Here is a 25619-nt window from a genome sequence, read left to right as displayed (position 1 = left end):
TCCAACACTACTTTTTTTTTTTTTTTTGGTTTTTCAAGACAGGGTTTCTCTGTATTGCTTTGGAGGCTGTCCTACAACTCGCTCTGTAGACCAGGCTGGCCTTGAACTCAGAGATCCTCCTGCCTCTGCCTCCCAAGTGCTGGGATTGAAGGCATGTGCCACCAACGCCCAGCACTCCAATACTTCTTAAATTATTATAAAGAACTAGGCACTGCACTGGTCTCATAGCAACTACTCAGTTTTACTACATCAAAAGTCAACAGAATCATGCCTGGAACCTTGTTTCATGGCCAAGGCTGGAAAGGAGAAGGAATCTGCAGAGGAAGAAGTTCTGAGAACCACCACAGGAGCACTGGCTTCTGTCTCTTGAGGTTTTGTACTTGACACGGGACACCACAGCATTACAAACCTTGCTGCAGTGTCAACTTAGAAATGTTCCAGAGGAGCCAAGGCTTCCCTGCTGATTACGTAATAAAAATGAAGGCAACCCTGAACTTCCTGGACATTGCCATTTCTGTCTCTGCACCGACCCTGAACTCCCACGGCAGCTGTCTCTCTGTTTGTTACTCAATCTGCTATGAGTTTCACTGCTTTAAGGGTATTAGCTGATGGTAGTCCCAGTAGCCTCAAGATGTACCTCTGCTGGGCAGACGGGAACCACGAGACAGCAGGACTAAAATGTCTCTAGAGACTCCAATGCTTCAGGGTCATCTAAAGCACTCACCCCGTGGCTCTTTCTTCAAGACAGAGAGCACTGGCCGTCTCTGGACAGTAACATCCTCACATTTTAGTTAAGACATCTGAAGGTCAGTAAATCCACCAGGATCAAATGTTTATTTTTGGAGATGCTGTTGGCTCTGCCATTATTAGGTAATTAAGAACTGTGAAATTTAATTTGCAAGATGTTGCGATGCTTGATGTCTGAAAACTGTTTATAGTAACAAACAGAGAACATTATAATCAAGTTTAGGAAGAAACAAAATGAGCCGGCCCGTTGTTGGTGCATGCTTTTAATCCCAGCATTCGGGAGGCAGAGGCAGGCGGATCTCTGTGAGTTTGAGGCCAGGCTGGTCTGCAGAGCAAGTTCCATGCCAGACTCCAAAGCAATACAGAGAAACCCCGTCTCGAAAAAAAAAAAAAAGAAAAAGAAACAAAAATGAGTTTTAATCCTCATTCTTTCATTCTTTTCATATATGTGTGTGTATATATATGGCAAAAATGTATTAATGATGCACTGTATGTATACAAGGGTGGTTCCCCAATAGCACATGCACTAGTGACATGGTAGCCCTCTTAGTATGTACAGACAAGACTCCTGCATGTTCACAGTTTCTAGACTCACATAGCCCTATGTTTACTGGTGGAAACCATCTCAGCCCTTAAGGGGTACATGAGCACAATGAATGACTAAGACTAAGAAGTCAATGTCACCTACTGCTATTACTTACTGTAACCTTTGGATTTTTCCTACCAGCACTCCCAGGATGTACTGGTGATAAGCAAAAATCAAACTCAAACCTCAGAACAAGACCCCTGAATTCACGAGCTTGTAAAAACTAAAGGCCATTCCAAAAATGATGCTTTCTTCTGAAACCGGTGATTAACCCAAAGTCCCACACAGTGCAAACACAATAAGCAGTAATTGGCAAATAGGGGCCGGGGAGACAGTTCAGTCAGGAGAGCAGGGAGAGCTGAGTTCAACCTCAGAACCCACATACAAATACATGGCATAGTGATGGGCACTTAATGCTAGCTCTAGGGAGGTGGCCACAGGGGATCCTATCCATTGGCCAGCCAGCCAGCCTAGCCTAATCAATTACTTCCAGGCCAGTGAGTGAGAGAAAACAAAGTGATCAGGGCCTGAAGGATGACACTCAGGGGTGACATCTGCACATGTGCCTACACACACACACACACACACACACACACACACACACACGCACGCACGCACGCACGCGCACACACACACGCATAGATAGGAAAACCAATTTGAAAACTAAATACATCTAGCCTCACAATTTACATTAGGATAAATGCTACTAACACAACTCATTCGACACACGTGGAAAGCAATAATTTCAAAGTCTGAGAAATACAAATCCTTGAGGTTGGGAATTCAGTTTACTGATGAAAGTATTTGTCTAGAGGGCTCAAGGCTCTGAGTTCGATCCCCAGCACTCGCGCCCACACACACACTCACACACACACAATTATAATTTAAATCCTTAGCGTTAAACCTTTCAGACTTTTAGATAACGGTTTGCTACTCTTGTACGAAGTTCAGGCTATTTCTCAGGTGACTAGAAATGTGTCCCTGACAGCAGGCAGTTCTCCCTGTCTCTCATGTTTTGGGATTTTGTTTTTTCCCCCTGCAGTGTGGAATGTTGAGCTGCTGGGAGTTATGTGTTTGGCATCTCAGGCGTTTGTTAACTCTTGGAACATCGGGTCAGGAGGACACAAAACTCTGTCACCTCCTCCCTCGGCCCTCACAAAGGGTCTATGGGGCGAAGACTAATACTCAGTGTCCGCTTTCCACACAGGGGAACCAGAGGCCGCGGGAGAGGCTGGGTGGCCTGCCCACGAGGCGGGAGAACACGGGAGGCCGGGGTGGAGCACGGGCAGCAGCAGCAGCACCTCCGGGAAGGGGATGACACAGTACCCGTGGGTAGCAGGGGCTCCAGCGGGGTAAAGGCACGCTCCATGGCGGGCTATGGGCTTTCTGCGCGGGAGAAAAAAAAAAAAAAAAAAGAGGCTCCGAGTTAAGAAAAAAAACTTCCCCCAAACCTCATTTCTGCAAAAGGAGTTGAGAGCGAGCGGCTCAGCTTGCACTCTGAACCCCCGGGGCACTGCGGGGGGAAAAAGTCCCGGAGAGGAGGCAGCAGGACGAGGACCCGGGGCAGCAGACCCAGAGAGAGCTTCCAACCGGGCACTGGCGGCGAGGACCGGCTTCTGTCCCTCCCTTCCTCCCTCTGTCCATCCCTCAGTCCCTGCCTCCGTCCCTCCTTCTCTTCCTCCCTCCTTTCCTCCGTCCCTCCCTCTGTCCCTCTCTCTCCCCTGCCCTGTGGCCCCGCTGCCCACGCACCTTACTCAAAGGCGGGTGGAGCCACAAGCAAGGGATCGGCTGCTTGGAGCTCAGCTGTGGGGCCTGAGGGGAGCACAGGTCGGTTGGGTCGTGGGTGGGGGAGGGGAAGGGGGAAGACGGAGGGGAAGGAGGCGGGGCCGCCCCTTTCGAGAGGGGCGGTGGGCGGGGCGGAAGGGGCGGGGCAGGGCGCCCAGGGAGGCGCGGGGAGTGGGGGGGGGGCGGAGGCTGAGATTCATATAAAAATATTTTAAGCCAGTCAAAGGGCTTGCCATGCAAGTCTGAAGATCCGAGTTCAACCCTCAGAACTCAGAGTGCAAAAGAAAGATCCAACTGCTCTAATTTGTCCTCTGTCCTCCACACAGGCATCATGGCTGGTGTACATGCACACACACACTGAACAGTAAATTGGTACTATTAAGACATGTGCGCTTAAACATAGTTTACAGAGTGAAAGTTCCCAGCAAACATTCCTGTCCTCTCAGTCAAAGAGTGATCATTACATCTAAAGGGTAACAAATAATAGGTTACCTTCAACAAACAGACCTTACTGATACATATTTAGGAACTGAACACTGATTAACATTTATATTCTCAACTAATTCAAGGATTTCACATGCAACCTGACTATCATTTTTCCCTAATGAGCACATGCATTTTCTTCCTGCTTAAAAAGAAAAACAACAATAACAACAAAATGAAGGCTATGAGTAGAAGTAAGAGTAGTATACTAGAAAAGCAGAAATAACTGGAAACAAGCTCAAATCTAATTCTTACACAAAAATTCAGTATGGATTTTCTATAGACTGACATTAACAGCCTTAATAACAGAAACAGAAGAGGGCTTGAAGAGGCAAAACCACCTCCAGTACCCATTATTATTTGTAGATGGCTTTTGGTGTGTGGGTTATTGCAGGCAATTCTTAGAAACAATCTCTCTCATTCTGTCTGTCTGTCTCTCTCTCTCTCCCTCCCTCCCGCCCTGTGTGTGTGTGTGTGTGTTTGTGCATGTGTGTGTGTGTGTGTGTGTGTGTGTGTATGTGTGTGTGTTACACGTGCTGTCTGTAAATGTATGTGTGCATGTGTAGAGGCCACAGGAGGATGCCAGGCATCTCCTTCTATTGTTCTCTGGCTTATTGCCTTGATTCAGGATTCTTATTGGACTTGACACCCATCCTTTGGTTGTGGCTAAACTTGTTGGTCCATGAGCTCTAAGAATCTACCCTGCAACAAGGGATTATAGACAATTGGCCATGTCCAGTTTTTTAAAGAGGTGGCAGGGTATTGAACCCAAGTCATCATATTTTCTACAACAAGAGCTCTTACCTACTGAACCATCTTCCTGGCTTTGAGAAATTAACCTTAATCCTAAACTAAATCAAGAGGAAATCCCAGGTTTAACAAATCAGGAAGAAATTTCTATTAATGTTTTACAATATTTGGCATTAGATCAGCATTTAGTCAGATAATGATACTTGAAAAAGGCAAGTTCAGATGGAAATAAAAGCATTTTAGATCACAGCAAAAAGAGACTTAGTATACAAGGAAGCCATGATTAGCTTTAATTTAAAGACATGTAAAGTATACTAGGAAGCCAGGATTAGCTTTAATTTAAAGATATGTGCTCAGTATTCAATAATGATCCTTGGACAATGTAAGAAAACTATAGGAAGTAACAGTCCAATGAAAATAGATTCAAAAATCTTCAGTACAAATTTGCATGTCAACTACACATAAACAGATCATTCACCATCATCACGTGAGACTTGTCCCTGAGGTAACAGGGCAGTTCAGGTATGAAAATCATTAAGTGTGAAACAGAGCCTTAAAAGACAAAGGGAAAAGCTTTGCAATCCTTTGGGCAGATGGAAAATGAGAATCTAAAGAAAACAAAAACCCTATGTAAAAGATTCTAAAATAAAAGGCATAAGGGAATGTAGCTCAACACAGTAACACTCACACACAAAAAGCCACAGTTGACTTAACTCAACAGCTAAACACTGATGTTTTCCTGTAAGATCAGAAATGAGACAAGGCTGACCACACATGACTTTGCTTTGACATAATAGTGAAAATTTCATCTAGAATAATAAGAAATTTGTATTACTACATTATCGATAACCAAATCAGCTCCCAGCTACAGTTGGTTGTAAAGACTCCATTCTTTGTTATACCACCAAGCCTTCAAATTGCTTAGTAAAACAAAGTAAGGGAGGAGGGATGCGGCACCTCCAGCTTAAGGTGTAAGAGTCATTAAGGCCAAGTTTACAGCTAACTATAGGGTACATGGCTTTTCCAATGTCTGGCTGCTGTCAATATATGACAGCAGCCAGACAATCACGTATATTGTTCCTTAAGCCAACTCATAGAGCTAGTTCAATGTTCTAGAATGGAAGTGGTAAAACTTGAAGACGTGAAATATCTAAGTTATTTTATTGACTTTGGCATGCTGAAGAAGTTTGCCTCTGCACTCACTAGTGTATAATTCATTAAGGCAGGGCATATACCATTATGAACTAGGGGAGTGGCATGTGAAAGTCGCTTGAACATTAGAGCCAATCTAGAAAGAGAGCAGCTACTGCCTCTATGGATTGCTGGAAAGGACTCAATAGAATAACTGGAAACACTCACTATGCAGAACTCAGAACTCATCACAATGGGCCTGTGACAGCGCAGGAGAAACCAACCCTTTCCAAAACCACGCACCAAAGGCGCCTGACAAGACAAGAAAGGGCGCACGGATGGAAGGAAACGCCCTCCTTCTAATAATGCCTTTTCATCCTCTGCAGATGCCACTAAATATCACATTTGTCGCAACGGAGAAACACCACCAGTGGGATGGCCCAGCCTCAAAGGATGGAAGACAAAGCTTAAAAGGCACAGGTCCACCATTAGAGGCTAATGAAGGCTCGTTTGGAGCTAAGAGCAAGCTAATAGCCAACTCATAACATACGTAAATTATTTTTATTACATTTTTTCCAACTCTCATGGTGAACACATATTTATTCAACTGCTTCAATGTCCTCAGAAATCCTAAATGGTCTCTTTCCTTCCCTCACCTAATACTTCTCTAGCCTGATCCAATGTCCTGCACAGAACAGCTTGTATCCGGAAGGTGCTTGTACTGAACTTACGACGGCCTAAATGCCTTTCAAACAACAAGGCCAGCCTAGATTTTTAAAAACCATCACTTTTTAATCTTATGAGGATACAAAAGGCCCCATGGGGCACTGAGTTTATTGAACATTTTTCCCACCCTGAGATACAGAACAAAGCAGGTTTGGTTTAAAATTCCCCCTTAGACCTGTGTCTCCATCTGTGCTTCCTTTTCCAGCAATAACTGAAATAATTCACATGAAGGGAAACAAAGAGGAAAAATAGCCCTGTGGATTAATCCTAAATTTTCACTTTGAAAGTTATATGGCATATATCTAAAGGAAATGTTCGGAATATATAAAATGTATACACCAATGAACAAAGAGGCCAATGAACAAAGAGTACAACACCCTTTTACCTCACACCTACCTTTGCCAAGTGTCACCATTCAACACTTCAGATATCCATAAACCCCCCAAAACTGCTGTTCCCTAAACTGCCATCCCCATTCCCAACAGCCCCCAAGCCCTAATCAGCACACCCACTATTCTTGATTTAAGATTCACTCTCATAGCTTACAGTCAGTTGTTTTGTTTTGTTTTACATGGTGTGTGCTTGTAAGCATAAGCAGCATGCAGTATTGTGTCATGGTGTTTAAATTTTTAAGCAAGGTGTTCAAATGTTTTCTTTTTCTCTGAATATTAAGAGCAAGAGATTTCAACTTAAAATATGCATCCAATTTACTAGACGCACCATGACTTGTACAGATTTAATAAATTCATCAAAATATTTATATTTTAATAATTCTGCAATTAGCATCTATATGCATGATCGTACACATATGGGATGTCTTCTCTCTGGATGTCAAATATCTAAATGAATAGTCACCATGTCCTAGAATATGCACATTACTAATTTTACTACATCATGCCAGATCATTGCCCATAATGACCACACTAATCTACACCAAATGAAATATGGTTAAGATAGCAAAAAGCTGAACCAGACTCATGGCTTCTGTTGGTATTGAAAGGGAATGAATAGGACATGCTTATAAATTAGATTATGGTTACTAATAGCAGATGCCCTCAGTGTAATAGTACAAGATAAAGGGTTGAGTATCAAATGCTCTCTCTGCATTGAGTCTTAGCTGGAGACTAGACCCTGGATAGAGATTGGCATCCTCAGAATTTCCCTTATTAGCAGTCCAAAAACAAACCTTTGATAATTCCCCTCTTCAAAGTCCATCCTCACTGCCTTGACTTGATTGAAATGTGCAGAATAGTCAGACCTAAGGGTTCTGTTTGTCGCTAATGTACCTCAGTTCTCTTTACAAGAGGCACTGGAATTATTCATGGCTTGCATCAGGCATCTGTATTTTTGTTTTGTTTGTTTGTTTTGTTTTTGTTTCTCCAGACAGGGTTTCTCTGTATTGTTTTGGAGGTTGCCCTGGAACTTGGTCTGTAGACCAGAGTGGCCTCAAACTCACAGAGATCCGCCTGCCTCTGCCTCCCGAGTGCAGGGATTAAAGGCGTGCGCCACCAACGCCTGGCTGCATCAGGCATCTTACTAATCCTCCTTGTATACTATATGCTTTCATAGGTACAAACTGCAAGTCAACTAAATATGGCAAGGAGTAAGTACCACAAAAACCAAACACAGCTCCAACCTTCAGAAGCCTATAGTCTCCAAAGAAGCTGTATTACACAGGGGACATCAGCCAACTGTGATGTTGAGTATCTGAGATGTAGCAGTGTCATCTATGGAGGCAATGAAAAAATACACTAAACTAGACCATTAAAAAGTGTTTACATTGGCTATATTGTGCAATGATGATATTCCGATGCTTATTCAAAGAGACTTAAAATTAATTTTCCTGTTTCCTTTTTCTCCTAAGGACACAGGGTTTATATATGTGGTTCACCTTGTTTTAGACAAATATACCCAACAAGGGGAGAGGCAAGCATAACAACTAAGCAGGATGATTTCCAAGATGTGTGGATGCCAAGCTGTATGGAAACAAGTGGGCATCAAGAGGACACACAGCAAACTTGCAGGTTACTTGATAACCATGCAGAGTTTGGAGATCTTAGTCACTCCTACCACACATATACAAAAACCATAGATGAATGACTATGATAGTCACTACAGCACATTCTTACTATGCCATAACAGCATGCTGAATGTCTTGAGTATATAGAATAAAATACAAATACAAAATGAATTAACAAATCAAAGCAATCAAGTTGTATGTGTGCATGCAGAAGAGATTTATCTCAGTAGAAACCTTGCCCACACTCAGTTGTAACAGTAGGGCTTTCCTAAACCTTCCAAGTATGAGCTAGCTTGGTGGGAGAGAGCAGGGAATAAAACAGTCCCAAGAAGAACCCAGGAGTCAGAGACAGAAAAAATGAGCAAAAGTAGAACTGCTCACATCAATCCCAGTAACCCTAGACAAATAGGAACTGGTACATTCTTTAGAAGATTAAAATAATACATAGACTATACAGAAAATAACATTTTATCTACTTCTTTACTTCATATAATCATCAAATCTACTATCAGAATTGCCAAAACAAAATGACAAGCATCTTATAAGCACACTCACTAGAGATAGCAGCCACCATAATCCCAAGAGATTGAACAGGTATTTCAGGAACTGGGCTTCTTGACTCAAACCTGTACAAAACAGGTACCTCGTGTTTCAGTAACCTTTGGAAAAAAAACATAGCTATAGTTTCTCTGCTTTAGAGCCACAAATTCTTCACACAATGCTTCTCTGTGTAATCCAGGGTGGCCTGGAACTATGTAAGCCAGGTTTGGTTAAATGCATGGTTATTCCCCTGCCTCAGTTTCCTATCTGCTAGGATTGAAGTTGTGAGCAACTAAGACTGGCTCCTTTTTGAAGTTTTGCTTACTATTTTTTGAGGTGTGGATTTAAATGGATACAAGATTAAAATTCCAATCAAGCGCTGGCAAGTGATCCTTTAAATGACGCATATACAAGAATGCCTTTGAGTTCTCATTCTGCTCCTGTCTCAAGCACCAAGCATTTCTGAAAACTACTTTCCATGAATATAAATTAAAATAAGAACAAAACAGTCAATGGAAGAGGAAAAAGAGCAAGAGGATTTGCTGTTGGATGACAGATTTTAATAAGACTTAAAAGGCAGAATTAACTTCAGCAGCTGGAAGTTATATTGGCTTGCTCCAAAGGAATGTTGCCGCTGCTGTTTGCAAACATGATGAATGCGAGCAGCTTGCAACGGTGATGGATACAAATAAATATTTCATTTCAAAAATGTGTTCTATTGTTGTATTTGTCAATTTCAAACAATTATAAGGGCCCACAGAAATGAACAGAGATGGAAATATTGATCCCATAATATTTTTAATAAATGCACTAACAAGGTGTGCCCTCCAAACAAACAAAAGTCCTGTCTTTTCATCATCAACCCATGTGGGAACCAGAGTCTAGACTGTGAGGATTCAGCTCTCAGTAAGACCACAGCAGGAAAAATAATCAGCAGGCAGTTAAAGGAAAGATGGAGAGAGCCAAGAAGGCAGATCCTAAGTCTGCTCTGCAGGAATCTTCTGATATCTGGGTCACACAGACTGAAGGATATGAAGAGAGCAAAATCTCCTTCTAAGACACAGAAAGGCATCTCTTGTCTTTTTCCTATCCAAAACAAATGGTTGAAAAATAATAAAAACAAAACAAGAAACGGAAATTCCATCTCAGAAAAAACCTGGGTAAAACTTCCTACCAATAACATAGTTCATGAAAGAGTTGCCACAGGCAGTGAAACTCAATCTGGGGTATAAGGTCTTAGTTATATATTCAGACCCAAGATCAATGCCGGAGATTTTGTGGCTCAGATGCAATGGAATTGGCTGAACTACAAACTACCCTGTCAGCCAGTGCCTAGGCCACAGCCATTAAGTCTCTGTAGCCCTCTGCTGCATTCCTGCAGCTCCAAGTCCTGGAACTCGGGGAGAAGTGCTACCATCTCCATGACCCCAGGCCAGCGGCCCAGGTACACTGACTCATTTAGAACTTAGCGGTCAATGAAAAAGGAACACAGCATTCTAGAGAAGACAAATTAACAGAAAGAGAGAAAGGAGAGAAGGAAGCATTCTGGGGGAGGGGCGGTGACAGAAAATATAAGCTAAAACAAAATCAAGCAAACAAACAAAAAACCAAAGGGAAGAAACCAGAAAAGATTTTCCTCAAAGTCAATGACAATCATGACTAGAAATGTCACTAAAACCCACAGGAATTCAAGAAAACCTAAAATGAGTTACAAGCTTAAAGTGTGAAAAATTAAATCAAAACAAGAAATTACTTAATCACTAAAAATCCATTAAAGGGCAAGGAAGACAAAATGAAGAGGAGAATAAAAGCAAATGAAAACAAGGAATTAATTACATATGACTAAAAACATCGAGACAAAAATTGGTGGGCTGCTGGGGATAAATCCAGAGCCTCACTTACATTGGTCAAACACTGTGATACATCCTTGGTGCCTCAAAAGTTAAATTATATGTGTACAACTTCTTTGCAAGAGGATTACAGAACTAATTATAAGCAAGCTTTCCAAGTACTAGCAGGAGTTAAATGTACACACAAGGACATCAGAACACTGCTGAAGAGTGAGAAGGCCCCGAGAAAGAAATGTTCTAAAGCATCCGCTGGTGGAAAAAAATATCAACCTGTGCTTAGACTTCTATACAGAAACATACTTAAGGAACATGGATGAAACCCAAGGCCATTATGATCAATGAAGTAAGCTAGACACAGAAACTAAATGATTGATCTAGTGAAAACATGCCCTGGGCTAGTGGTCACTAGAGACAGGAAAGACAGAGAAGGGGCAAAGACAGAAATCAAGTACCAAAACAAAGAGAGGGGAAATCAGTTTCAGTTTCCTATAGCCTAGTAGGGCAACCTATGGCACTACAAGTGAGATATAAAACAAAACACAAGAAAATACTTTAAAATCCAACATATAAAAATAGTTTGAAGACATGGACATGCATACTGCCTTGAGTTGACATATAATATATGCTGAAAACATATCCTTAAGTATCATCGTATATCCAATACAGATATGCACATATTGCTACCTCTGAATAACCTAAGTACACAACAATTATTTAAGCATCCCTTAGGAGGTGGGTGGAGACGGTTCAGTGGTTAAGATCACTTACTGGTTTTGTAGAGGACCAGAATTTGATTTCTAAAATACACATCACAATGACCTGTAGACTTGTAGTTCTACATACAAGAGATCTGGTGTCCATTTCTAAGGCCAAGAGAGAGAGGAGAGAGGGGAGAGAGAAGAAGGGGGGAGGGAAGAGGAAGAGAGGGGACATACAGATACACAGATAGAAAGACAGAAAAAAGAAAAAAAAGACCTTTTGGGCAGTTGGGCAGCTGGGAACACAGCTTAGTGAAAGAATGCCTATCTAGTATGCATGAGGACACAAGTTTTAGACCAATGCACACGCACAGACACAAAAGCTCTTAAGAGTTACAAATGTAACCAAACAAACACATGAAATTTCATTCCCATAGTTTCTTATAAACACCACCAGAAAACAAAACAAGACAAGATAATCAACAGAACAAAAACGGTATCTGCCTGCATCATCTTCTTCTATGTTACAGACTTTCTTCTCCTCCCTCAGGCTCGTAGCCACAGCATTCCACAGTCCACACACTCAATGGCTCTACTCAGCCAGCACCACCTTCCAGCCGTAAGCGCCTCATCACTCTGCCCTCTAAGACTCGGATAAGCAGCTTCCTCAAGCCTTCATTTACCATTTCCTTAATCCTAGAATATGGTAAAGAAAAACAAACTAACAAACAAACAAAAAGTCATGAACGAGATAGGATTAAGTGAAGCAGATCAAATACTGCAACCTGGAAACAGTGGTTCATTGTGTGCATCAAAACCACAAAAAACCAAGTATATATGTAAACCACAAAGAAACATCACAAAAACTCCAGATAGGATACACAAGTCAGATGTTATTCCCTAATAATGTAGCAAAACTAAAAACATGAATTCATCCTAAAATAGAAATAATGAAAACCCCTAGTGCTGGAATTTATTTATTTATTTTACAACTTTAGGTCTAATGGGAAAGAAACATAGATTGGAGAGATTTTAATTGACTGGATTAATTATTTGGAAGAAAAATGAAAACTTTTGTTAGTGTCATGGGGACATGAAAAGGTATCATTTAAAAGACAGAATCCTGAAAAACAAAAAGTAGAACTCCTGCATTATAAACAAGGTCAACATAGCAATGCCGATTCATCATACAGGTCTACCAAGGGCATCCATGAATATGCCCAAAATGATAAAAAAATAAGGCTACTTTTCCATATAATTCATACTTACATAAAGAGAATTAACAGGACTAGAGAAACAGTGGGGTGTATGGGTACCAGAGCCTCCTACATTCAAGGACCACTGAAATCTAGAAGTCAGAGAAAACCATGGAAAGCCAATAGGATAGAAAGAATCCCGGAAGAACACTGAGAGTACTCCCAGAAAAAAAGGCGGAGGCGCTTGAACATGGGTCATTAATAAAAGATCTGGGTTAACGCTTGACTAGGAAGGACATCAGGAACATGGAAAAGCCAAGGACTGTCACCAGCTGCCTCTGGACAAGGTGTGTAAGTGGGGAAAGCAATGGCAGTCAACTTCACCCACATGCAGGAAGGGATTCACGGTTATCACACATATAAACACGAAAACTAAACACAACATTCCAAAAGGCTTGGAAGAAATTATTTAAATTGATAAAAAGTATTTTAAGAAGTTTTAATTTTGATCTTCAAATTTAAAGAAATGAAACAATGCCGCTTATGCCCTAAGGAACAAACCTTGGTCTTGCCGTCCCAAGGCACGAAGAGCCTCTGCACATGACTGGTCCCGTACACAAGGCTCCAGAAGGGACGATCCACCCTGTGGAGATGGAGCCACAGTGGAACGCCACTGGGTAGAAGGGGAGTGATGGCAACGCCCACATCTTGACTGGAGTGACTGTTGATGTACTCATACAATTTATAAGCATTCATCAAGTAGCACAATCACCACACCAATGCACCACATGCAAGTCCTACCTCAAACTTTAAAAACAAAATAAAGCCATATAAATCCCAGAATCCCCATGAGTGTGGTAAGGATATTTTTAGCACACAAACTCTACCAGGTGAGAATAATGACTATTTCTAATTAAAGATCATTAAATTAGACTTCCTATTGTAATTAAAGTCTAAAATTAAAGGATTAAAAACATGAGTTTGCTGTTTTAAGATAATGTAAACCCAGGACCCATTACCATCCTTACATGCCACACCCATGGTGTTTTGTTCCCTAACTAAAATGGCTGAACTCAAATAGAGATTGACCACACCTAAAATACTAACACAAAAAGACGTATCAAACAGTACCACTGAAAAAAAGATTTAACACTGACTAATACCATGTGTTGTTTCCTCTAGAAAGCCTTTTAAACTCAACTACATTAATTAGAAGGAAAAGTAAAACAAACAGAACAAGACTGCAAAAAACAAAACAATAAATGAAAGTCATGGGACTGCAGGCATTCATTCTTAAGGATCAATATTTGCTTCACAAATAACTTAAACGATACCCAAGTGACCATATTGCAGGTCATGTCCTTCCAACTTCAGTTCTGTGAGAATACTCGATTGAGACTCTTTTTCTAAGGTCCTACAGACACATGCACAGATGCACTTGTGCCCAGGTACGCATGGTGTCTGGCAGCTTTATAATGGCACCCCTGTGGTTTGACAATGTCTGGTAATGTGCAGATGTAAAAACCCTGTTTCATTATTAGGTGCAGAATGTTTTTCACCATCCAATTTTAAAACAATGTCAGGATTCAGGTTACTGGAAAAGGTTTGAACATGCTTCAGGCTGATGAATACTGAGGTCTATTGAATGAAGCAGACTTAATATCTGTTTGGAGATGATGCAGTGTTTTGAATAAGGACCTTGACACCGCAGGCTATGGGAGAATCTCAACATTGGGCAAGGGGAGCACTGTACAAATACATGTAAAATTTCAAACTATGCAATTATAGAAAACAATTCACTACCTATAGAGACCGCACAAAGACTTTATAGATGTTTGTTTTTCTTATGCCTGAAATTCTGTTCATAAGGGGAAAAAAGGAGGCCTGGGGATGCATATGCATATTCAGAGTGTGTCAGCAAGCTCTTAGAAATCTTAGAATGCTGTCTGGGGAAAAAATATTAACAAAACTCCAACAATTCTGAACAGGAAGAAAGAACAATTTCACCATTCTGTCAGTGAATTTACTGCAACTGGGATACATCTCTTCACAAACACCTCTGACATTCACGGTAGCGACAAGTTGTACACTAAAAGTACCCTGATTTTATTTTATTCACAAAAGTAATTTTTCTACTTAATGTTATTTACAAAACTTATAATTTCTTCTCATGATAAATTTTATATTACACATTTGTGATGATGAAAATATTCAAAACTTATGCTGTCCAAACTGTAAACCCCCATCAAAGCACCAAAGCACTAAGCACCAGCAAGACAATTAGGAGGGATAAAGACTTAATCTCAAGATGTGACTAGGTTAACTAATCTAAGTTTACATGGCCACATTTGGCTGACTGCTACATTATACAAACAGCACAACCCCAGGACAGGCATGACTGCAAGTCTAGAAGTTTATCATTGCTCATCTTTTCCAAGCATCCCTGTGATCCCACTGACAGCATCTAACTATGTGCCTCCAGCAATGTGAAATAAAATAAACCAACAGATGGCCATGAGAAGCATGGGAATAGCAATCACACAGTCTTAAAAACAAAACATACATACATACATGCATACATACATATATATATATATATAATTTTCCCTAGAGTTACTTCTAGTAACAATCATTAAGGCTTTTAACTCATTTTTCTCCTCTAATGTTAACATCTTTGCACAAGTCATAGCATGTTTTTTCTGAAACATTCCTAGAAAAACTAGCTACATCATTTAGCCTTGGAACTGGAACATCAGCCCTGGATTTTTCTTCTCCTTTAAAGTTTTCAGCATGCATCTCCTCCTTGTCATAACTTAGTTCCTATTGCCCCAGGGCTGTGCTTCTTACCCAACACTGCTGTGGAGAACCATTTTCGTATCTCTTTCTGTATTCTCTCTTTCCATTCTTTTCTTTTATCTGGCTTTCCTCGGAGCTAATTCTTACTTCTCATATCCTTTCCTTCCTCTTACACTGATGACACATTATCCTGAAGCTTTGTTTCTGTGTTTACCAGCTCTACTTGTTAAAAAATCCTTCTGAAACGGGTTTAATAAACGTCCCAACTTCCCTCTGTCCTCTTTCTGGAGACCAACACGCATTCATCTGCAGAAGATGCGGGGTAAGATGATGATGAAAAGCATATGGACACAGACAAGAATAATAGTAATGGCCAAGTGGGAGGAGGCGTAGGACCTCGCCCTTTTGGTTCACATTTATAAGCAGTGAAAAGCCTATTAACTGTTATGATAATAGAATCAAATATACTATGAGGTGAAGACAGAGGAAGGTACATTATAATAAAGCCTAGATAGCTGGTCTGATACTACGAGTATACACCATATATTTTATGTTGTTAAGAAAAGAGAATGGCAATCACTGGGTATATTGTTCTGAAATGACATCGCACACAGAAGCTATTCATCCATTTTAAATATACACATAAATAATCCACAAGGAACTCATGAGATAATACTAGAAAAGCATAACTTAGGACCCAATTTATAGCATCAACTCTTAGGATGCTTTTTATGTATTAGCAAACCTGAAGGACATTAGGCCTGGACCCTCATTGATAATCAGTGAAGTGTAAAGCCAAGGACAGCAAATGCAGGATTCCAATTACTGGTCAGAAGAATGAGAACAGAGTCCTATCTCTAGCCCTAGGATGAAATAGTGACTTCCTTACAACCTGGGAAGTCTTTCACTTATAGCTACCTGAGCCTTGGTCCTGAAGCCTGAAACTTTACAGGATTACTGTTATTAACAGGACAACCATTACTATTACTATGAAGTTGGGTACTTCATGCAAAATTGTTCCCTGCCGATCACCTGGAAAGGAAGGCTATCTTTGCAAAAACTTTAGAAAGAGTATCAAACCCACCTAAAGTGCAGATGGGGAGGGAAGCAGTGCCTTTGCCCACTGTCATCCTTTGGGAATGCTGCACTTTACTCTGCAATGAACCTTACCTACATCACCTTATGTTCTGTGTGTCCTCTGAATTCTTCCAACGGAGATTACAAACACAGAGAGAGAAAGGGAGGCTAGAGCAAGAGTCCCGTGACATCAACTACTGCCACTTCTGAAAGTCCTAAAGAGGGAACGATGACTGCTGGCGAGGGAGATGTCACATGCCACAAGCAGTCTACTGTAGTTTGCTCTCTGTCGCTTTGATGAAGACCCTGACCAAAATCAACACAGATGGGGGGGGGGAGGGTTAACTGGCTTAAAGGTTTCAGTCTACCATCAAGGAAGCTAAGACAGGAACCTAGAATTTGTAACTGAAGCTGAGACCACAAGAAACACTGCTTGCTGGCTCAATCGACTCAACATTCAGCTACCATTCTTAGATGGAGTAGACCTACCTGGCCGGGGATGGCAGTGGCTGGCTGGGCCTTCCACATCATTTAGCAATTAACACACCCTGCAGACATGAAACAGATCTTATGAAAAGAAGCTGGGCTTTGTTGGGAAAAGAGTCAACCCATCAATGAAAGAGAATGGACTTGGAAACTGAGTAAAGTGTGTAAGGAAGAGAGAGTGGCCAGAGTGTGGAGGGGACACTTAGGAAGAAGTGCCCAGGACAGCAATGAACACACGCACGGGAGATGGCTGAGGCGGGGGCAGTCAGCCTGGATGAGAAACTGAGTATAAGGAAAATGAAATTCAATGTGACTGAAGCGTCGCAGTAAGTACTATGATAGGAGATGTCAATCGGCAAGTAAGTTGGCATACCCCACAGCCATGTCCACAGGCTAATCCAATGGAGCAATGCCTCGCCCTCTTCCCAGATGTGTCTAGTTTGTCGTCAAGTCGATCAGAAGTGTTACATGGTATGGCAGATGAAAGGCAGCAGGAAGGAAACCACCGTGGGACGCGCAACAGTCTATGAGACTGAAACAGTGACACACAGTAGGGAACGGAGGACATTCAGAGAGGAGAGAAGGGATCGGTTGGTCTGAAGGCATTACGAAGAACAAGGCAGAAGGAAAGAGAGAGCTTCAGAGATGAGGCAGTGTTTCCATCAGTAAAGGCAGAATGAAAGACTGGGGACACATTTGATCAGAATATCAAAAACACACGGAATCCCATCTGTGAGCACGTCTTTGCTGGGCATCTGGCGCAATCCGCGCATGCCAGATGAGGCCCTCCAGCATCTTTCAAGGGGAGACGCTGAGGTGTGCCTTGCTAATGAGAAGCCTAACTATACAAGGCTTAGGAATACATTTTTAGAATCGCGTCTCTTTTATGGTTAAAAACTGTATGATTTTGCCTACAAACAATCGGGTGGGAAAAAGTGTGTGTGAAGCAATAATAACTCCAGTTAGCAGCTAAAGTCAGATGGCCCATATGTACAGATAAGAATGGAAACTCCCTCAGGACTTTTGTCCATTTAAAGGAACCTAATAACTTACAAAGATATACTTTTTAAAGAATAATGGTATAAATGAGAATGACATTTGTAAGCAACTTTTAGTAAAAAAGAAAAAATTAACAGCCATATTTACATATAAATGCAAAAAAACCAAACTGAATAAAAAACCTGCTTTGTTCAACATTGCCTTTCCATAAAGCTGTACGTTTAATTGAAGTCAAGGCGAATTAATAAACAGGCAACAACTACTCACATGCTAAGATTTTAGAAGGCAAAATTAGTTATCAGTAAGACACATGAATAATATGCACTATGTTGCTCCAAAACAAACACTACACACCCATCGTGTGTGTGTGTGTGTGTGTGTGTGTGTGTGTGTGTGTGTGTGTGTGTGTGTTTGTAATACTTTAGGGAAACCTGACAGTATCAGCAGCTACTAATAAATCTTTAGCTATTACTTGAAATGTATTATCTTTTATAATTGCACCTTAATTAAAAATGTTACATACAATTGTGTTCATGAAAGTCTTGCATTCACCTTAAAGTTAGGATTCAGGATTCTCTTTTATGTACACCATTAACTGGGATACTGAGATAATCTGAAGGATTTGCTTTCTATAACTGCTTTTTGGATGCACATATTAATGCTAAAGACACTGGACCCCAAGCACTGCAATTTTAACCACTGCAATTTTAAACATGACAGAATCCAAAGACTTCCGCCTGACAGTACTTCATTACTTGAAAAAGAACAGTGGATCAGAAAAGTTGACAGTCTTACAGTTTGTCTACTCAGCTTTGTTAAGTGCCTAAACCTGGTGAAGAATGATAAAAACTAGATCACTAGACTCCTTTATACACTACAATTACTAACTTTCCAAGCAAAGATACATTGTATACACACATGAAATCTTCAAAGAATAAAATACAAAGGGACATGCTTCTGGTAATAACTTGTTTATACTCTAACAAACTAAGTTTGCCAGAAGAATAGAGAGCAAACTAGCTACTAGTTATTCAGAGGTCTGGAGGTCTTCAGAGACAGACGGCAAGAGACATGGCTGCGCGGAGAGAGGAACATAAGGCAGGAGGACGAAGGAACTCTGTCTCTTCCAGCTGAGGAGCTAGCAATGTTAAGAGTTGGCTGTGGCTTGATCTTTTCTCTCTCTCCCTGATCTTTCAGTGTCTGCCCTGAAAAACCTGCTACAGGTTTTTATTATTAAGACCAATTAAAACTCGTGTTATACAAGCTTCTACCAAAATGGAACTAAAAAGATACATTCAATTTAGAACTGGCATTCTAAAACAGTTACACCTAGCTTCATATTTTGTTGTGAAATACTCAAAGCTTGCCCGAGAAGCTTGGAAGAGCATTGGGATACAGTGCAGCTATAACTCCCTAGATGCTGCAATGTACAACTTTTTGTAGCTCTATAAATCACAGCACACCCTATGCATATTTTTCAATAGAACATTTAGAGGATAGCCTTGAAGCTGTTTTTCAGGTAAAACTCTGGCATATTGATAATAAACACTCATTTGCTTAGTTAAACATCTAGAGGGAATTATTTACTAAAGGCCTAACCATTTCATTTGGAGAAGAGTCTTATAAACCAGGGTTGAATCTCAGATCTGCCACGTGTCCACTGTGTTGCTGTGTGACATTGAGCCACTCCTTTAACTTCTCTTCACCTCAATGTCCTCATCTGTCGCATGGACTCATGGGAACACCTACTTCTCGGTCTAAGAGTTAAATGAGCCAGCATACAGAACAATTTCAGAACCAAATGGCAGAGGGCAGACATTATAAGTCCCCAGTCATCTGTGACACTGAACTGTCACAGTCAGGATCCTCACCCAATACAAGGTGGTACGATTGCTGCTTCTACACAAATGTGAGTGTACAAATTTTTCAAGGCTTTCCTCAGTAAATAATAGTAGGTTTGCCATTTTGGACAAACAATCTTTCATAACCTTCATCAATGAAAACAGTCAAGCAGTAACACTGGAGTGAACTCTGAGAATTATAGGTCGAACTTGGGATTTAACTGGGAAAGTAACTGTGTGCACATATAAAGGCTTTAAACAGTTTAAAAAAACACTACATATGACTTGAGCTAAGTACATGCAAAGAGGCTTTCTTCTTTCTATGATATGTCTAAGAACCACATATCCGCATTATTTACTATTGTCTCTGCTACTGTTATATTGCTGTGAAGAGACTCCATGACCAAGGAAACTCCTTTTTTAAATTTAAATTGGAAACAATCTTCTTTTACATGTCAATTCCAGTTCCTTCTCCTTCCCCTCCTCCCCTGCCTCCCACCAACCCCTTATCCCATACCCTTTCTGCTCCCCAGGGAGGATGAGGCCTTCCATGAGGGATCCTCAAAGTCTGACATATCATATGGAGGAGGGCCTAGACCCTCCCCCATGTGTCTAGGCTGAGAGAGTAACCCTCTATGTGGAGTGGACTCCCAAAGTCCATTCGTACACTAGGGATAAATGCTGATCTACTACCAGAGGCCCCGTGTATTAACCAGACCTCCAAACTGACATCCTCATTCAGGGGGGTCTGGATCAGTCCTATGCTGGTTTCCCAGCTATCAGTCTGGGTGGGGTCCATGGGCAACCCCTTGTTCAGGTCAGCTGTTTCAGAAGGAGTGATGAGCAAAGAAAGGGGTCAAGACCAGGCTGGAGAAACCCACAGAGACCCAAGTCAACTCTTATAAAGTAAACATATAAGTGGAGGCTGGCTCACAATTTCAGAGGGTTAGCTCATTACCATCACAATGGGGCACATGGCAGCAGGCATGCTCCTGGAGAAATGCCTGAGAGCTTTACATTCTGAGGCAGACAGTGAGCAGAGAACTTGGGCCTGGCGTGGGCATTTGAAACCTCAAAGGTCCCCCTCAGTCATATACCTCCTCCAACAAGACCATATCTAGTCCAGCAAGGTCACACCTCTTAACGCCTCCAAATAGTTCATAAACTGAAGATGAAGCATGCACATTTATAAACCTATAAGGGCATTTCTCATTCAAATCTCTAGAGCTCTCTTATGCCTTTTGTTTCTCGGATACAACAAATCTTGCAGGTCGTTTCAAGGCAAGAATTAGGGACGTAAGTGAAGTCTTGTTTTCTAAACATGTATGGCCAGATTCATCCATTGTAAAGACTCACTTAATTGTGATCTCTTCAGAAAGCAAACTCTGATCACCTTTACTGCCTCTAGATATGCTCCTATGGCTTTTTTCTTTTGTCTTTGTTTTGGTTTTTCAAGACAGGATTTCTGTGTATTGTTTTGGACCCTGGCCTAGAACTTGCTCAGTAGACTAGGCTGGTCTCAACCTCACAGAGATCCGCCTGCCTCTGCCCCCGAGTGCTGGGATTAAAGGCGTGCACCACCAACGCCTGGCACCATGGTTCTTTTTAATGACCACCAACTCTTCCATTTCCCATCAATAAACTAGAGGTTCCATGGGAGCACAATTGTCTCAGCTATTAGTGTAGAGCTAATACTAGTTATGTCTCCTCCGATTAAGGCAGTGATGGCTAAATATTCTTTACAGTCTTAAACAATAATAAAGCTCTTTCAACTCAGAAAAAAAGCTTTACTCAAATAATTTCTTTGTCAAGAACACACAACATTAATATATTTCAGCAATGCCCTGTGCAGCCCTTGAGAAGGACAATGGACTCATCAAAGCCCGTCATGCAGCTGCCCACGCAAGGCCCAGCAGCCACATGAACATGCTTACCATCTTTACTCTAGCCATCAAAGGTCAGGTGATCATTCCTCCTTGTATTCATCTAAGATCAATTCAATACCTCTAAGCAGTGACTACAAGTTTATACCTTACTCTACCGAAAAGGAAAATATTTCTATTGTGCTTGAGTTTAAACTTCTATTATATTTCAGATGTTATTAGCAGGATCAAACATGAATCACTATCAATAAATTTGCCAGTTTGTGCTGAGTATCTTTTTTTTCCTTTGTACTCCAGCTGCACAGGTAACACAAGGAAACTTGTTAGCAGACACACAAATTCCAAGTATAACTGAATTCTGTGGACTTTCTTGGGATTGATTTCATTTCTAGTAGATAAAGTTCCACTTCCTTAAAAAACAACCTCTAAACAGTCATCTTGCCCACAGTAGTATGGCCTCGTGAATTAGCCAGATTGAGGCAGTTACAGATTTATTCCATCTAAACATGTTAGAAGACATCACTGAACCTCTTTATAACCAAACGTCAGTGTTGATTTACTTTCCATGTGCAAAAGACACAGTCTAAGGAACAGTGGGGAATCAGCCAGGAGGGATGCTCTTCATGTACACATGGCAGGTGGGAGGGAGGGCATGCTCCTGAGCAGAGGGAAGGCCTGGCAGCCAGCGAGACAAGCCTGCCTCATCTGAGAGGGCACAATCTTCTGCTGTATCTGTTCAAGGAATTCTGACATGTCTCACATTTGATGCAGCTTGAAAGATGAGGATTTTCCAAGGAAAACAAAATTAAAGTAATACACTTTTTTAAAATATGAGGTACTTTTACTAAGAGAGGTACTGAATAAAATATATACTTGGCATAATCCTATCTGTTTGCATTTCTCGTCCTCAACACATGTACGTGGAATGAAACTGGACAGAGATCCAATAAACACTCTGCAAGGAACACACATTACCTGCCAGGGTCTGAATTAGACTGGAGATGTTTACAATTTACCTCCATCCCGTCACTGAAAGCATCAAACGCAGCCTCTCCACAGCATCAGTCTCTCACCCTTGTCAAACTGTTAGCAGCGTGGAAGGATGAAATAAACAACTCTCCCATGCTCAGTCTTCAAGCTTCAATGATATAACGTCATTACTGAATCATCATTATTATGAACCAAATGTGATGTAACCACAAAATACAACATGGAAAAAGTAAAACTGCACAGATTTTCTTCTCAACTTGTTAAGGATGACCATTAAATTCCACTTTCCTCTGACAGCGGTGATTTAGTTGATAGCTAAAAATGCATGAAGATAAACCATGGGCACTATCTTCTTTCCTCTGTGCGTCCTTATTTATGATGCCGTAACTCTGCGACCCGTGAGCAGTGGTCGTGAATATTGTGGATAGCAGCAAAGTCAACACTCACCAATAAATGCCGGTCTTATCAGAGAATACCAAAGTTACGAGTGAGCCTTAGGGTCTGGGAAAAACACATGTAAATTCACCAGAAGCCATCAGATAGCAACCTGTGTGTCATCTATTTACCATGGCTAATATATATGTTAAGCAGATAACTGAGTTAAGTCATGTATGATTCATTCTAATGCCATTAACTAGATGTTCAAATTATTCTATTGAATATGTTTTCTGAGAAGGAGAGCCCCTTGAGTAATACTAGAGACAAAACAGACCAAGGGGACTTTTCAAAATCAAGTGTATAATCAAAATATATTTAATATAAATAAATAGTAGAGAAGAATTAAAATTAAATGATTTGTCCTGCCTATATTATAACATAAATACATTAAAAACATTATACATGCTGGATAAACTCATTTCCTTAGAAAATCATTTTTGGTAGAGTAATACATTTTTGTAAAAATTTCACCAAAATAAAATTATACTTTAAATGGTTCATGTGTGCTTAAACATGTAAAATCTTTAAAGAGCTGAAGGTTTTACCTAAATAACAACTCTCATAAGAGTTCATTATTCATTATAGAATGAGAATCACTTTTCAAATCAGGGTTTATTCACCTACAGAGAAAAATTAATCAGAATTCTACATGTTAACAATGAATACATAAAAAGCAATATTCAAATCATGGCATCATTTATATTCATTTCAAATAAACAAAGTACAGAGACAAAACCTTAAAAATACATGTATAGTATCAAAATGCTCAAAAAAGAAATCAAAGCAAGTAAAATGAAAGGCACCTTTTCAGTAATGCATAGTTATTGAAATTTTGGTAAACTACAACTAAATATTACCAATAAAATTTAAATCTAAATCGACTATTCTCCTGAGCAAACCCCGTTAGTGGCATGAAGCGTACTGCAACCAATGCCCCGTATACAAAATGAATTGTTCATGACTTCATCTTTCTGTCATCGCTGAAACTTCAGTATTTCCTATTCCAAAACGGTACTTCCTCCCAGGAGGTACACTATATGAACCCCTACGCAGTTCCAAAGTCTTACACACTTTCCTGAACACTAATTTCGAATCCTAGTAATTTTACAATGATGGTGACTCATGTTCTTGGAAACTGCAGAGAAGAGCATCTTCATAAGGATGAAAAGCTAATGTAAGAAACAGGGTTGGATCCACAGGAGGCCTGCCTTTCTCTGGAGAGGAGTGGAACCTTACGGGGGAGCACAGTGGAGGTGAAATGGAGGAACTGGGAGGAGAGGAAGGAGGGAAAACTGCAGTCAGGATGCTAAAGATACAATAGAAGAAAATGTAAGAAGAAGGAAGATGGAGAAAGATGTCCAGTGTTGGCATTTTCCTGCTCTACCCCTTCACTACTTATAAGCACTGAGTTCCGGTCATCTGTGTACCATCTACAAGCAGCATGGCATCTCTGACTACACGTGTATTTTCCATTTAAAATGCTTAGGTACCATGCTAGTGGATTTTATGTCTACATTCTGTTATCTAGCTAGAAAAGTTTCCTCTCGGGTTTATACCGATGAGCTCCTTTTTTATATTTTATTCTTCTGTACAGTCTTCCTCTCTCCCAGCTCCCACTGTTCATTCATTCATCAACTCTTGCATATGTTACCTGTTTTTATAACTAGAAAATATTTTTTCATAAAAGGAAAGAAAAATGGTTGGTTACAAATAAAACCGCAAAAACAAAAATCCTATCAGTTTTCATGGTTGCTGTGATTTCTGTGTAAAGATTTCACAGTGGAGACAATATACCAAGAGGCTGAAATTATATTTTAAATTTTAATGGGCTAGAAAAGAATTCTAACTTGAAATACCTTAGGCAATGTAGGCAGATTTATTTACAAATTTCCTTTAATAGTTTCACGGCTTTCTGCCTCAGCCTCTGGCCCTAAGACTGCAAGCACCAATGACAGTTGTAAGGAAGAAGTCTCTGTCAGTTTTCCAATGTGGAGATAATGCCAGAAAGAAGTTGATGTGGATACCTTCTGTTTAAAAATGTAATCCAAGGAAGACTGATTGAGCCAGCTTGGCTGGTAATCCCAGAACATAGCCGGCTGAAGCAGGAGGACTAATTCAAATTCAAGGCTGGTCTGCACTACATAGTGACTTTCAGGTAACCCTGAAAAGTCTGATAGATAGATAGATAGATAGATAGATAGATAGATAGATAGATACATAGATAGATCCATAGATACATACATAGATACATAGATCCATAGATAGATAGATAGATAAGATAGACAGATAAGATAGATAAAATAGATAGGTAGGTAGATGATACACAGATAACCAAAGAAAAACAAAAAATAATGATTGTTCAGGTCATGTGCCCATCCTGGAGGCAATTACAGTAGCCAGAGAATGACATTCAGGTATACCTTAAAGAATTTACCACCATAGAAGTCAGCGCTAAACTACAGAGGTTGGTATTTTCTACCAGAGTTAAAGGGATAAGGGGGAACAAAAGAGGGATAATGAACCACTTCTTCCTCACAAAGTGAAGTACTCATTATCAAATCAGTAAGAAACTATACCCAAAGGAGGAAACTGCTGGG

At 40.6% G+C, this 25619-nt stretch overlaps 1 long non-coding RNA gene across 1 annotated transcript; it reads left to right on the top strand.

Annotated features, from left to right (window-relative positions):
- Window positions 1-2766: 2766 nt before the first annotated feature.
- LOC121136443 lies at window positions 2767-6281 on the top strand. Its single transcript, XR_005873513.1, has 3 exons — window positions 2767-3160; window positions 5869-6032; window positions 6154-6281. It is a non-coding gene; the product is annotated as an uncharacterized LOC121136443 (long non-coding RNA).
- The last annotated feature ends 19338 nt before the right edge of the window (window positions 6282-25619 follow it).

This window comes from Mesocricetus auratus, unplaced genomic scaffold, assembly GCF_017639785.1.
Source record: "Mesocricetus auratus isolate SY011 unplaced genomic scaffold, BCM_Maur_2.0 Super-Scaffold_100125, whole genome shotgun sequence".
In the NCBI taxonomy this organism is placed as follows: domain Eukaryota; kingdom Metazoa; phylum Chordata; class Mammalia; order Rodentia; family Cricetidae; genus Mesocricetus; species Mesocricetus auratus.
The sequence above is the reverse complement of the archived record's forward strand: the minus strand, read 5'-3'. Positions and strand labels throughout refer to the sequence as shown.